The sequence below is a fragment of the Gavia stellata genome, chromosome 4 (assembly GCF_030936135.1).
Source record: "Gavia stellata isolate bGavSte3 chromosome 4, bGavSte3.hap2, whole genome shotgun sequence".
NCBI classification, from domain to species: domain Eukaryota; kingdom Metazoa; phylum Chordata; class Aves; order Gaviiformes; family Gaviidae; genus Gavia; species Gavia stellata.
In genome coordinates, this window is record NC_082597.1 from 76,347,974 (window position 1) to 76,361,757 (window position 13,784).

The 13,784-nt window shown below is 43.1% G+C and overlaps 1 protein-coding gene across 1 annotated transcript in view; it reads left to right on the forward strand.

Moving 5' to 3' along the window:
- Positions 1 to 4,071: 4,071 nt before the first annotated feature.
- STK38L (serine/threonine kinase 38 like) overlaps positions 4,072 to 13,784 on the forward strand; it is a 48,208-nt gene continuing 38,495 nt past the window's right edge. The window contains exon 1 of the mRNA XM_059816617.1: positions 4,072 to 4,100. The gene's annotated coding sequence lies outside the window, so the exon portion shown is untranslated. The remainder of the gene's footprint in view (positions 4,101 to 13,784) is intronic.

The window sequence follows — 13,784 nt, forward strand, 5'->3', positions numbered from 1 at the left end:
ACTAATTAGACAAACCACATCGGGCTCAGGATAGGTGGAGGGTGGGAGGGTTTAAAGGAATCCATCGTGAATTTGTTCTCGTCTTCCTTTTCCCTAGGTGTCTGCCCATGACCACCGGGAAGACAGAAATGTGACCTAGACAGACCCTGGCTCTGAACCAGTGCAGACATTCCTATGTTGTTACATCTTTTTAAATATCAATGACAGTTTCCTAAATATGGAGCCCGACCTAGGAAACAACCAAGTGAATAATGTTACTTCTGTGAACAGTTTCACAGAAGTAAACCCAACCAATTTCAGTGTTACCTAAGTCTTCAAGAGTTTGCAGGCCCAAGATCTTATTAATTGTTTAATTCAACCGTGAAACATCACATATGAAGTACAACCATATGTGTCTCCTTCTAAGTTTGCACTCTGACTACATTTTCTTCTATGCTGCAGCATTTTCTAAGTATTTGATTCACCACTGTGCCCCACAGGAATCAGGCAACTAAAGCTCTACAGTACGTTCAGCAGGTATGAAATCTTGTCAGAATTGTACAATAGCATGCTAAGTGTCATAAAACAGATTAAAGGATTTGCTTTTTTTCCTGGCCTTCTATGTATTAAACAACAAAAACATATATTTTTGTTATTTCGGCAGATCAGGGAGTTACAAGTAAAATTTGGATTAAAAATAGTATCAACAGCAGCTAAAAAAGTCATAATATGACATTGGAAGATAGGTATGAATCTTTCTGTATGACTTGCACTATGCTTACCTAGCTCTGCATTATTCCTTGACCAGTCTTAAAAGTTTGGTATTTTTGCATTATTTTGAAGAAATACAACTGGTTTATATTGTATAGAAAAATAGTAAGACAGCAAGAAAGGAAAGTCAGAATTGATTCCTAAATATTACATTGATTAAGTAGTTAGTTGCAAACTACTCGCAATGCCTCCTGTAAATTAAACATGTATAGGTTATTTCTGATGCTGAGAAGGACCTTTCATGGTTAAAAAACCCCAGGATCTTTCCAAGAGACATCTCCAGCATGACTCTGATATAGCAATTTGTATTTGTTACACCAATTGACTGCAGAAGAAAGAAATGTATGTCAAAGCCTCACGTAACTGTCCTTTCACAGACAAGATATCCCTCTTTTGAATTACAACAATGAGTACAATATCATTTTGGTTTGCTACAGACCTTCCCCTAAGTTTTTTGAAGGCTTCAGAGGTTCAGTGGAATTTGACAAGTGGCATTTAGGCTTTTGTGTTTGCTTTTAATTGCTGCGCACCAGCGTGTATCCTGATGCTGCAGCCAGAACCATCTAAGCAGAGGGCACAGAACCTTTTGCTGCTTGTTGCAACTTGCAGGACTGGAACATTATACAGTGTGCAGAAGTACGCACATTTAGAGCAAAAATTTTGTTTCAAAATGTTTTTCTAAGTCCTTTGCCTGGCAACTTAAAGAGATGTTGCCCTTCTACATAGTGAATAGGTTCTTATACCTCTAAATAAAGGGCTAACTCTGCAAATATACACAAATACAAGTTATTGGACAAACGCTGCTGTTTACAACTGTTATGTTGCGTCACAGTTTGGGTTAAAACCTTATATATTTGTCAATTCTCCACACTTCATTTGCCTGCACAGACATTATTTGCAGGTTTGGTTCTGCCATGGTTCATTTCAGGATGAGAATTTGGTTGTAACTCTCTTTATGTGCGCAGACCTTCAAAGACTATGGACATGCTTAAGTGTATTCGCATTAGGTATCCCATTGACTTCAACTGCAACAGTGGTGATCCCATTGCAAGATCAAGTAAGATAACCTTCTATGTGTATAGCTATGTAAAAAAATATGTAAAATTAGAAAATTAAAATAAGCCATGTCTGTTTTGCAATGGAAAGTCCAGTAACATAAATACTTTTACAGCCACATAAAAATAGAAACATAAAATACTTAGTTTTTTCCATAGGTCTCTTAAGTAACTGCCAGTGCTATTATTACAATGTTGTTTCTCTTTTTAATTGCACTACTATTTAGGAAAAGTCACGATTCAGACTTATAAGGAAAGTTATATGGAATTACAAGGAAAACTTGTAATGTAAACAGACATGTATCATTCATCTAAAATAAGAGACCCGTTCTTTACATGCCAGTAATTTTTGTAGTCTTAGGAACCATTTGTTTTCCTTTTCTCTCTTGAAAATAATTAAATAAATAGAAGGTTGCCCCACTTCCCCCCTCACATACGCAGGACCAACAAAACTCAGTAATTTTCCACTGGCACAACAGTCTTTCAGTGTCTGCCATCTGCTGTGCTGGCAAGACCCACAAGAGGAGTAACAGCAGCAAGTCAGGGACTGTAACGTCATGTTGTGAATATTCATTTAATTTTCATTGTCACAGCTGGTCCCCATCGTCTTGGAGCCTGACCTTGCCTCCCCCAGCTTCCTTTTGACAGCTTTAGGAGTGGGGGAGCAGACAGACACAAGATACTGAAATCAACACTTTCAAACACCAGAAATCCCCACTCAAAAGCAGTACCCATTCCTGTTGGGGGGGGGGGGTGTGTCTGTCACTCCCTTTTACCGCTGTTACTGATAAAGATTTGTAAAGACTTTTGCTCTTGGACGAGTGCTTTAGTGAAATACTGCTTTTTTAGATTGGTAATCAGTTTACTTTGAATTTACTTATCATAGTGTCTTTTCCTCTCTCGCTAATTCTTTTTCTGGGTTATGTGTCTGTGCTTTCAACGCTGCAATACCGTAAATGGGAGTGCACAACTTCATTACCGCAAGACTCCAAATGCGGAAACAGATATCGCAAAGAGCAGTCCATCCAGGACACACTCTTGCATCGCATTCAAGTGAAAACATGCTAATTTTAGGCTTCTGTTATTTCAAACCTACCAAATCTAACGCTTCTGAAAACCGGTCTCAGCAGGTAGGTCCACAGTGCTCAGGGAGGTCCACAGGGAATTTCCCGGCTCTGCCTGCAGGCGAAGGGCACGTGTAGACACACTTGCAGGTCCTGGGATTGTAAGATCTCTGGGCAAGAAATTTGCTTTAGCGGACAGAGCTCCTAAGACCCTTATCTCTATATAAAGACTAATGAGGTAAAACAAATTAAATGTGGCTGCCAAATAAATCCTCTTCTTCAGCAGCTATCCGCAAGTCAAGTGACGACACTAGGACAAACTTCCGCTAGCTTCCACACGTTGCTCGTTGTGACAGAAGCAGATGACGGTTGTACTCAGTCGTTCTTCCAGTCCGAGCTCAGAGGTTTGCCTTCTGCGTAGCTGGCTTTGTAAGAAATCTGTACCACTGCATCCTCGGGATAACAGCTTTCCCATAGGTGCTGCTGCTTTGTTTTATGATCAGGTAGTACTAGAACGAAAGCGGGGTTTCACTTCTCTTCTGCCCACCACCCTTACCCTCGTACGGCTGCGGTGGGACAGGATAGAAAAGCCAAAGGCCTCCAAATACACTATTTCCAGTTAATTCTGCTGTCTTCTGTTTGAGCATCTGGGCACCCACGCATGCTCAAGGCGAGTTTAGCAGTGCCCTCCTGCCCGTGAGATCCCTTCACACCTACAAGCCCCTCGGTGAACCTCCACCGGCAGAGCCTCTGGAGAGGGAAGGTTTAAGCTGGCTGCTTGGAGTGAAGCGGGACGCAGTCCCTTCGGTCCGTGGGGAGCCGGGGCAGCGGCTGCGCTCCGGGAAGAGCCGGAGGCGAGGCCGCTGGTCCCCGGCCGCCGCTCCCGAGGAACTTTCGGCTGTTTTGAAGGAGGAGAAGGGGCAGAAGGGGCAGCCGGGGCAGCCGGGGCAGCCGGCGGGCGGGGGCCGGGGGACGCGGGGCGCGCCGGCTGCTGTGGCACCTGCCTGCGGGCCGGGGCGGGGCGCGCCGCTGGCGGGCGGCGGGAGCAGCCAATCGCGGCTCGGTTCGGCGGCGCCGGGCTCTCGCGAGAGCCGCCGAGTAAACATCCCTCCGCCGAGGCCCTCCCGCCCCCCTCCTCCTCCTGCCATTAGCGCGGAGGAGGGGGCCGTGCTCGCAGAGTCGCCGGCTGCAGGCAGCGAGCGAGGAGCCGGCGGGAGGGCGGCGCGGAGAGGTGAGTGCCGCGGCGAGCCGGCGCAGCCCGCCGCCCCGGGGGCGCCCCTCGGCCCGGCCCGGCCCGGCCCTCTCGCCGGCGGGCGCCGGAGCAGCCTTCCCCTGGCGTGGTGCGGAGGGAGAAGGGACCCTGTCATTGGAGACTAGAAATCTCCCTCTGCCTTCCCTCTCCTCCTTCCTCCCCCCCACCGTGAGGCAGCAGGAGCAGCCATAGCCGTAGAGTCTGCGGGAGGACAGCCTTAGCCCCGGCCGCTGCTCAGCCCGGGGAGGAGGCGGGAGGACCGGGGGTGGCTCCCGGCTTGGCAGCCGCCAGGGCGGTTTGCCCGCCTGCCTCCGGCGCGCCGCCCCTCAGGTGACTTCTCCCCCTGCCCCCGGCGGCCGAGCCGGGGCTGCCGCCTCCTGCCAGCGGCACAAGTTGCCCGAGTTCGCCCGTCTCTCCGGGGTGGGTGCCGCCAGCCGGCGAGGTGCTGAGGCGCCCCGCCACGGCCGCCGCCGCCAGCCGCTCCCCCCCCCGGGGAGGGGGCGACGGTTGAGCCAGCGGCCAGCTCGGCGGTTGGGCGCGGCGGGCGGAGGGAGCGCTGAGGGGCCGGCGCGGCGGGCGGGCTTGCGGAGAGCCGCGGGAGCCCCCCCCGGGGTGGCGGCGGCGGGAGGGGGCAGCTCGGTGGAGAGGTTCGGCGTTTAGCGGGGTGGGAGGCGAAGTCGGGCGTGTGTGGGTGCCGCGCCGTGCGCGGTGAGGGTCAGGCTCAGGCGCGGCGGGCGAGCGGGAGGTGGCGTGGGGTGTACCCGCGGTGGATAGCGCGGCTTTCGGGCTGAAGGGTGTCCTGCCCTCTCTTGGATAAATAAATAAAGGGACAACATTATCTCTGTAATGCGCTTAAAAAACAAGCAAGCAAAACCTCACAAGTTTCCCCTCTCGGGTGAACAAATCCAAACCCTGCTTTGTAACATTTCCCTGAGCCAAAGGAGTTTTGGATCGGGCTCGTGATTTGACAGTCCAGCTCGTGCTCTGTATTTTTTAGGCAATTCCCAGTGATTAAGATAAAAGTTAAATGCTAAGAACTGAGATGTCTCCTGTTTTTTCTTTGGTTTTAATTAGTTTGAATCGTCTTGGGTTAGAATGAGTTCACACGCATGCTAAAAAGCTGCCTCCACTGATGCTGCATACCTGATTTCCTGTTGCGAAATCCAGAATAGGAATAAACGATCCTTGATGTAGCCTCTGAGTAAAAAACAATGCTGAAGTTTGATTGGGGGGGGGAGGGTGGAAGTTTCTTCTCTGCTATTTGGTGGGATATATTCACATTGGTTTGCTTCTACTTTCTCTTTGCTGAAGAGCAGAGACATTTATTTTGGAGACCACAGGTGCTGGCTTTTGTCACATATGCTGATTCAGTGTTTTGATTACAGTTTTCTGAAGTCACTTGAAGTAGAGGGATCTTGTTTGTGAGCATATGTAACACTAATAAATCTCACTAAATTGTTGTGCATGTTCCATAAAAGATGCCTGAATATACACAGAAGTCTTCGACTGTTTTCATTCCTTATCCTTTAGGAACTTAGGGATGAAACAGTATCAGTCTCAATTTTACTCTGAGCAGTTAAGTGAAATACTAAGAAACAAGCACATAGGCTACTAACCTGAGAGGTGATAAGCAGTGGTCGCACTCATTGCGTATGAGAAATCTGTTATTGTATCTAATAGAATTGATGCAGTTTTATTTTCTGTGCTATATGTAGACATGTTTTCCTGCCTTTGTTAGAAGGTGTCTTGGGTTAGGAAAAGTCAAATTTGCATAGTTCTGTGAAACTGGAACTCAGCTATTTTTCACCTTGTACATGGCATAGTATATGTTCATTTTAAACATTATTGCTTAACAGAACATAAAAAAATCTGAAATTAAATATTTATGTCTCAAACATTTTTCAGGGGAAGAGAAACCCTCAAATCACTAGCTAAGCAGAATTCAGAAGCAAATCTTTACAGTGGACAGGTATCATGCTTTATTTCTTTCTGCCTTTTTTTTTTCAGAAACTTAGGGTTTTTTTTTTTAAAAAAAAAAAAGCAAACAGACCCAAACCCTATCATTAACTTGCAGTGGACTTGGACCAGGCCCCTATGCTCTTGGTGTGCGATGAGAGAATGTTCCCAGGAGAACAGAAGTTTTTTATTTCTGTCAAATGATCCATTGTGGACCTGCTGGTGCAAGCTTTCTGGTGCTGATCTCTGACGGTCTGATCCTGTGCTTAGTGGAGTCCCTGGTGGGCCTCTCGTGGATTGGAATGATACAGGATGGCACACGGAATGGAGTTCAGTGTATGCATAGCTTCTCCCGCACATGGGTGAGGTTTGCCTAGCTATTGTTTCTCAGGACTTCTGTGTAGCCTCCTTTTGGCTCATCTATCCGTGTGCCCCTGAAGCTTGAATGGTGTGTACAAGTTTTTAATCATTTAAGTTACCTACTGTAGTTTGGGATCGCTCTTGAATCCTTTGGTGATCACAAGGAGCTTAGTCACAGTTTGAGAAGCACTGTTTTTGTCCACTGTATCTGTCTAGGCAATGGGTTAGTCTTGTTTTTTAAAGTTTATCTTCTTCCTATAAATTCAGTTTTCACTCAGTCCATGTTTATTCTAATAAAAATGTTCTTCTTCCCACCAAGTTTAAGCCAAGGGTTAGTTAAAATGTAAAGCCAATTGATAAAGTTTGATATTTGTAATCTAGGAGAGGCAGGGTAGACATATAAATTACAATGAAAACAATTCTCTGAATACAGCATTCATCAGCACAAAGACTACTAAGCTGATATTATATGGTAAATTGTTTGCTTTTAGTCCCCCAGAAAGAGGCTTTATGTGTCTTAGGGTAATGACAGTTGACATAAATTAAACATACTATTGTCCACAAAATCATTTAATCTTCTCTTGTTCGCAGGTCTTTTGAACATATAGCTGTACTTAGAGCAGACCTGCCATCAGTAGTAACTGCATTACTGTAGCATGAAAATGTGGCTTTGATAAATAACTGAAGTCTAATTCTTCAGGATGGGTTGATGCAGGATTTTTCACAGTCTGGTGAATAAATATCATCTTATGTTGTGCAAAAAGAAGTAACAGTGAGGGTAACCCAATCTAATGTTTTTGGGTATGAACTCAGGGAAGAGTTATTTAGTGCATGGTGTGAATTTATGTGGTGAACTGTGTTTAAGGTGGGGGATCTTTCTTGAAGGATTGGAAGTTAGTTGTTGCCAAACGCAGAAGAGTAGACTTCGTCGTTTGATTGGTACGGCAAGGTACAGGACAAGAGGTAACAGACACAAACTTGGTCATAGGAAGTTCCATCTAAACATGAGGAGGAACTTCTTTACATTGAGGGTAGCAGAGCATTGGAACAAGCTGCCCAGAGAGGTTGTGGAGTCTCCTTCTCTGGAGATATTCAAAACTCGCCTGGATGCATTCCTGTACAATCTGCTCTAGGTGAACCTGCTCTGGCAGGGGGGTTGGACTAGATGATCTCCAGAGGTCCCTTCCAACCTCTATCATTCTGTGATTCTGTGAAGAGTCCTGCAGCTCTGTAGTCTAAAACTACAGAATAACTTTTGGCAGTCTCACTGCTCCTGCATCTGCATGAGGATACAATAGAACATTTTGCTTTGACAACAATAAAAACAAAACAGGGACTGGGGAGGTGAATGAATTTATCGGAAAAAAACTTATTTTCCTTTTCATAAATAATTTGTTCAGCATGGGAAGCATTAAAATGGGCAGTTGTTATAGTTAATACTGTCTTGTGAAATCAGGTAATTTTGTGAAGCTTGCATTAATACTTATGCTAATACGCTTAATACTTTGTAGCGATTAAAAAAGCAAAAGAAAACAGTGGATCAGGAAAGAATATTAATCTTTATGCTTCAAATATCTGGTTTTCTGATTTCTCAGTAGTTTTGGCATCAGATTTTGCATTCTGGTTTGAACTGTAGATTTGGAATTTAGTTTGTGATGTATGTCTTTAATATTTATACCTACAAACTTGCAATTTGTTAGCTGATGTGGTTTAGGAGAGTTGCAACTGAATGGAATATGAAGAAAGCAGATACCTAGAATTTAATGTAATAAACTTGCTTCAGAAGACTACTTATATGAGATTTTGATTGTCAAAGGAACAGTCGACCTCTATATTTTTACTAGTATAAGTGAACAGTGGTTGATTTAAAATAGTAGTCTGGGTTTATGGGATTTCACAAGAGTAAGAATCTCCTGAAGCAGTACAAAGAGACAACTATTCACCTTTTAGTAACAAGGAACAGACAACATTAAGTAATAGTTTGGTGTGAACAGGTTGTGCAAACAGATTGAATTTGTCATAGGTGGCAGAATGAATGGGAGGGAGGAAGCAAGGGGATAACTCGGATCTATACGCGGAGAGGATCTGTATTTAGAGGAAGAGTGTTTATTGTATTGCAACTTACATTAGCTATGTGTTTCGTGTTTCGTAGTTTGAGCCCGTGATCTCTGACATGCTGTAGAGGAGCTGCAGACTCGGCAAAGATCTTGGCGTATTGGAATTCATTAAATTTCCTTCCACAGAAGTGGAAACAAAAAAACCTGTTTTGTTATCTTCGAACAGATGAAAGGTCATGAGACCTTTTTCTACTATGTGTAGTAAAGATAGCAGTTTACAATTCTCTGAGAGTATCATGTGTAACGTCACACTAAGTAAGGCACTGCTAGTGCGTTTATAAAATGTGCCAAGAAATTTTAGCAATTAAATCTCCTTGTAGTAAAACAAAACAAAGCAAACCACGTCCCAGACAAACAATTAGAAAACTTTTGTCAAGTGGGTACCTTACCAGAAAGAAGTACTTGGTTTAGGGCCCTTTTTGTGAGATGCTATAGTAGAATAATGCTTATGAGAAATACAGTGGTGCGTAAGTTGGGTGCAATTAAAATGAAGACATTAGGTCGTGCCAAGCCGTAGGAGTTACAAATACAGTCAGCTTCCATACGCAGGAGTTTAAACTGCGGGGGGGAGGGAATGAAAGTCATAGCTTCAGTAAGACACATGACTATCCTAAAGCCACTGCTAAAAAGGACACAAACAACAAAAGAAAGTTGTGTGACAGAAGCGGCATGCAACAAGTGGGGAGTTGTGTGTGCTTAGGGGGCTCTCCTGGTTGTACATGTCCCTGTCCCTGATGCGGCAGAGAGTGAGACAACTTATCTAGCATACTTGTGCTCTACCATGAGCTGCTGACAGCATCGCTGAGAACCCCCACAGAGGACAGATATGTCGTCTTCCTGCCAGACCACTGACAGTTTGGAGACTCTTGAGTCTGCTCTGTGGGGAAAAGGGTTTCCTAGGGACACTGTTCGCTTCCAAGGTAGGTTTGCTTCTGCCATGTATGCAAACCTTGAATTTGCCAGTACTACTACCAATCTGAGCTCAGTCACTTGTGGGGGAATCGCTTGATAAAATGGACCTTTCCCACAGATCACTGTTTTCTACTTCGTTTTTTCTGGAATGAGTAGAGCTGAATTTAACATTGACAGAGGCCTGACTCAACTGCCATGTAACACCAGAGCAGCTATAGCTTCACTTGGTACAAAGCCTCAGTGTTATTATGAGTGCACTAGTAAAAAAGGAACCTACTTATAGCTGAACTGATAGTTAAATTCCAAACGGTATTTCATTGTCTGAAGGAGAGCCGTTTTGTACAAGCCAGCTGATATGCGGATTACCTAGCCACAGAACCCCCTTGTTTGAAGCTGAACTTACGATAACCCATCTTGGGCTTCCATGTGTCACAACTGAGCCCAGAGGAGAGGGTGACAGGACACAGGTGTGGCCTGGTATCTCTCCTTTATTTCCCAGTGCAGAACTACCTCTTTGGCTGATTAGCTAGATATGAACCAAAATGTGGAGAAGGCAGGAGCAGCTCACAGGCTTAAGTGTTCCACTTCTTCCCATAAGAACTGCGAAAAACCTTTCCTTTTAGTAAAAATTCCCTTTTTCCAAATTAACCAGGTAGAAATAGCAAACCTTCGTCCAATGGCATGAGGCTCCTTTTGTCTTGCTTTGTATATTGGAAAAGTGTTTATCACAGACATTTCTTAAAATTTGTTTTAATTATTTTCTTGCAATGAATAACTGCATGTGTTCCCTGCCCTTCCCTCTTACTGGTGCCTTATAAGGGAGGTAACCAGAACACCAGCCAAATATCAGCCTGATGATGAAAGAATTGTTCCACTTAAAATGTCACTAATTTTTAGCATGCTGAGTCCTGTATTAAGCGGAAAGCTTATATTAGTAGCTCCACAAGCAAAAGCTTTGTACTGCATTGTTTAAAGGCAGTTGTTGTTTCTTGAAGTTAAAGATAACTGGATTCTTCTGTTTTGTGGTATTCAGTGTTTGTCAGAGCAGGAAAGGAGAACAAATTCAGTCACAAGGTAAGGATTTAATGGGAGTACCTGTTTTTACAAACTGTAGAAGCTGAACATGGAGAATGAAGTCTGTTTAACCATAACTAAAGGTATAATTTAACAAGTTCTAACATCTAAAACTGTAAGGGAATTCTGTGTTCTGCATATGAGCTTCTCTGTGGGACACCAGGCAATCATACAGCAATGAAAGACAATGAAAGACATGGCTGTTACAAACATGTAACAGGCAACTGTTGAAGCACATTCCTATTTAGTGGAGTAATGGCTTTTGATTAACAGATATTTGCGTAGCAAATACACTTGGTGAGACTTACTTATGATTTGCACCGTAAGACAACCTTACTTGGTAATAGTGGCATGTCTCAAAAACAGTTAAATGCATGGCAGCAAATTCTGACTATCAAGATAAGGTGAAAGAAAGGAATTTTATCACTTCCGGTGTCATTAACATGCATCTTTGGGTTTTGTTGGGTTTGTTTGTGCTTGGTTAGTCCACTAAAGTGGTAAAGAACTCTGGTTGAGCAGGTGAGTTGATATTCTTCATGACTGACTTGTCATATTTCACTTCTGTAAATCAAAAGTTCTATTGTACCTAAAGAAAATGTCTCTTACTAAATTAAGCTGCCTGCTTACAGTTTAAAATAATTTATTTCCTTCACTTCATGAAATTAGTTACAGCATGAATCTTGGTTTCTGTAAATGCTGTAAGAAAGGAAATATTCACATTTAAGTTTGGGGCAGGGGGGAACCAAACAAAACAACTCTGATTACTAGAAATTGTATTTACAATATAAAGTCTTATTGTTTAGTCCTTCCTTATTGTTTAGTCCTTTCTTAACAGGCATAGGTAGCATCTTACGAAGTAATGACTAAGGGCAGAGAAGTAAGGCTTATTAAAACAGGAATTCTCCATGAATTCAGCTCTCAAATCTCTTGTGAGCAACGTATATAGATGACCGTTTTATATTGAAGTGTATTAGATGGGTTCTCTTATGGTTAATTATTGTATGGAGACTCTTTCCCTACTCTGTCCTGTTTATCTTCTCAGGGAGTTTCATTTAACAGAGAAAGAGTTCATATAAAATATGTATTCTGTGAGCATCTTTGCCCACTTGTACGCTGGATATAGTCACCTCCCTGCTCAGTTGCATAAGTAGCAATTAGAAGCTTTTCCTGTTGGGTTTTTTGCCTCCTTTATAAAAAACCAATTATGTTAAGAACACCTGGAATAATATCCTGTAAATTGCTTACGCTTTGAATCGTTCCAACTAGAAATTGAGTGAACTTGAAGTCAGGCAAAATAACAGTAAGATGAATAAAAATCTATAGAGCAGAGACTGTTTTGAAGTATTTGAAAAGCCCAAAGTGCAGAATACAGACATTACATCAAACATCTAGTGATGAGAGGGTAAGGGGATCCTCATACGGGGGAAATAAAAATGTGTGTGTAGTATAAAACATGAATATAATTGACCTTTAGTATCTGCTTAAAGAGATACATATGGAACTGAAGTAAAATAAAGCTCCCCCTGATACTTTTCAGCTGAATCTGAGTGTTACAGCTGTCTCTGAGGTAAAGTTGTAGAAGCCATGGAGTGGTTAGACAGCAGCAGAAGTTAAGGCTGTGGTTCTCAAGTCCAGTGAACCACAGGCTACTGTCAAGCCACAATGCACTCCCAGGCTATCATGCATCTTAGATTAAAAAACATTCGTGTCCCATTGACCAGCTGCACGCTGCTTGACAGTGTCTGTGGACCGCAGGTTGGAAATCACTACGTTATGATGAGCTGTGGTATTAGGAACAATCATCTTCAGAAATAGTTTCAGGTAAGAAAATGAATTGCAGGTAATTTATTATATGATTTTGAGAAGGACAGCTTTTAGATGAAGGGAGATAAAGATCTGGAAAAACAAAACCAGTTATTTTGGTTTGGAAAATGAAGTAAGTAGAGAAGGGAATTCTTTCCTCCCCCTGTTAAATCTTTTTCCTCTCCTTTCTTTTCTCTCCCTTTTTTTTCATGAGACAGTGATAAAGGGAAAAGAACAAAGTGGAATGCTTTAGATTTTCAAGCTTTGCTGTCAAACCTTCAAAGAAATTGGAAAATGTTTTAGCTTCTTTCTTATGTTGCAGCATGCACCATACCACTTCTCTACCAGCTCTAGTTCTCAGTAATTAGTAGTGTTTACAGGCAACATTATCCATTCCTTCACCAGGGAGGAACACAATGAAGTTCCTGTGAGCCCCAGGTGCATAAGGAAATGCAAAGTTGTCTCCAAAGATGTGAGGCCATGTAGCTAAGGTAGTGTTACAGGAGAACAAATGTGTGGGATGAAAACTTGGATTTCAGCTGTGCTGGCATGGTAGTAATATATGGAAGGATGGAGCTGTCCAGGTGAGGATTATAATATGTTTATCAGCTAATCAGTTTGAGCATGTAAATCTTGGCATTTCCAGAGGGTTGGTTACATCTGGGATGTAATTTAGATGCAAGTGAAATTGTATCAAAGTTTCTTGTGACAGGAGTGGTGATGTATCCTCTTGTCTTCCAAGACTTACTGCTCTGGGCTTTGTCACGATGAGGAGTGTGAAATGAATGCCGTACTGATATGATCAATCCTCCTGATGGTGCTGTGAATCTCGGACCATGGATGTGTTAGTGGGCTAATCAATATGTGGATATTCAAGTTGACTTAATGTATTGCAGCTCTAATCCCAACTCCTTCAATCAGTATCAGTGGTGCTGATATTACTGTAGGGTGACTTAAAGAACTTTCCACTTTGTTTTTCAGGAGGCATCTGAGTACAACCTGCCATGTTCCCTGCTATCATGGTGCCATTTGCTCTAAGGTCATACTGAAAGCATTGTCTCTGACAGCTGTGGTTCATTCATAACTCCAAAGTCTTAGGCTCACACTTGGATACTTTAAGCCCCATTTAATCCCAGAGGGCACCTGATTCATTTTAGCTGTTTACTTTTGCTCACAGACATGTAAGCCAGTTGTGTAGTGGCAAATAATAAAAGAAGAACAAATCCTTTTCAGTGTTCAGGAAAAATAGATGAACATGATATCACCCAAACCAGAGATGAGAGCATTTCACATGTCTGAATATACCCTGACCTACACCACTGATTTCAGCTGCTGCTCACAGCTTGTTCTGCAGCCTGGCTGCTGAAAGAATAACTTTGCTGAACACCTTTGCTGGAAACTAGCAAAGAGGTTCCTTGGAGCCTGCCAAAAATGCTACTGC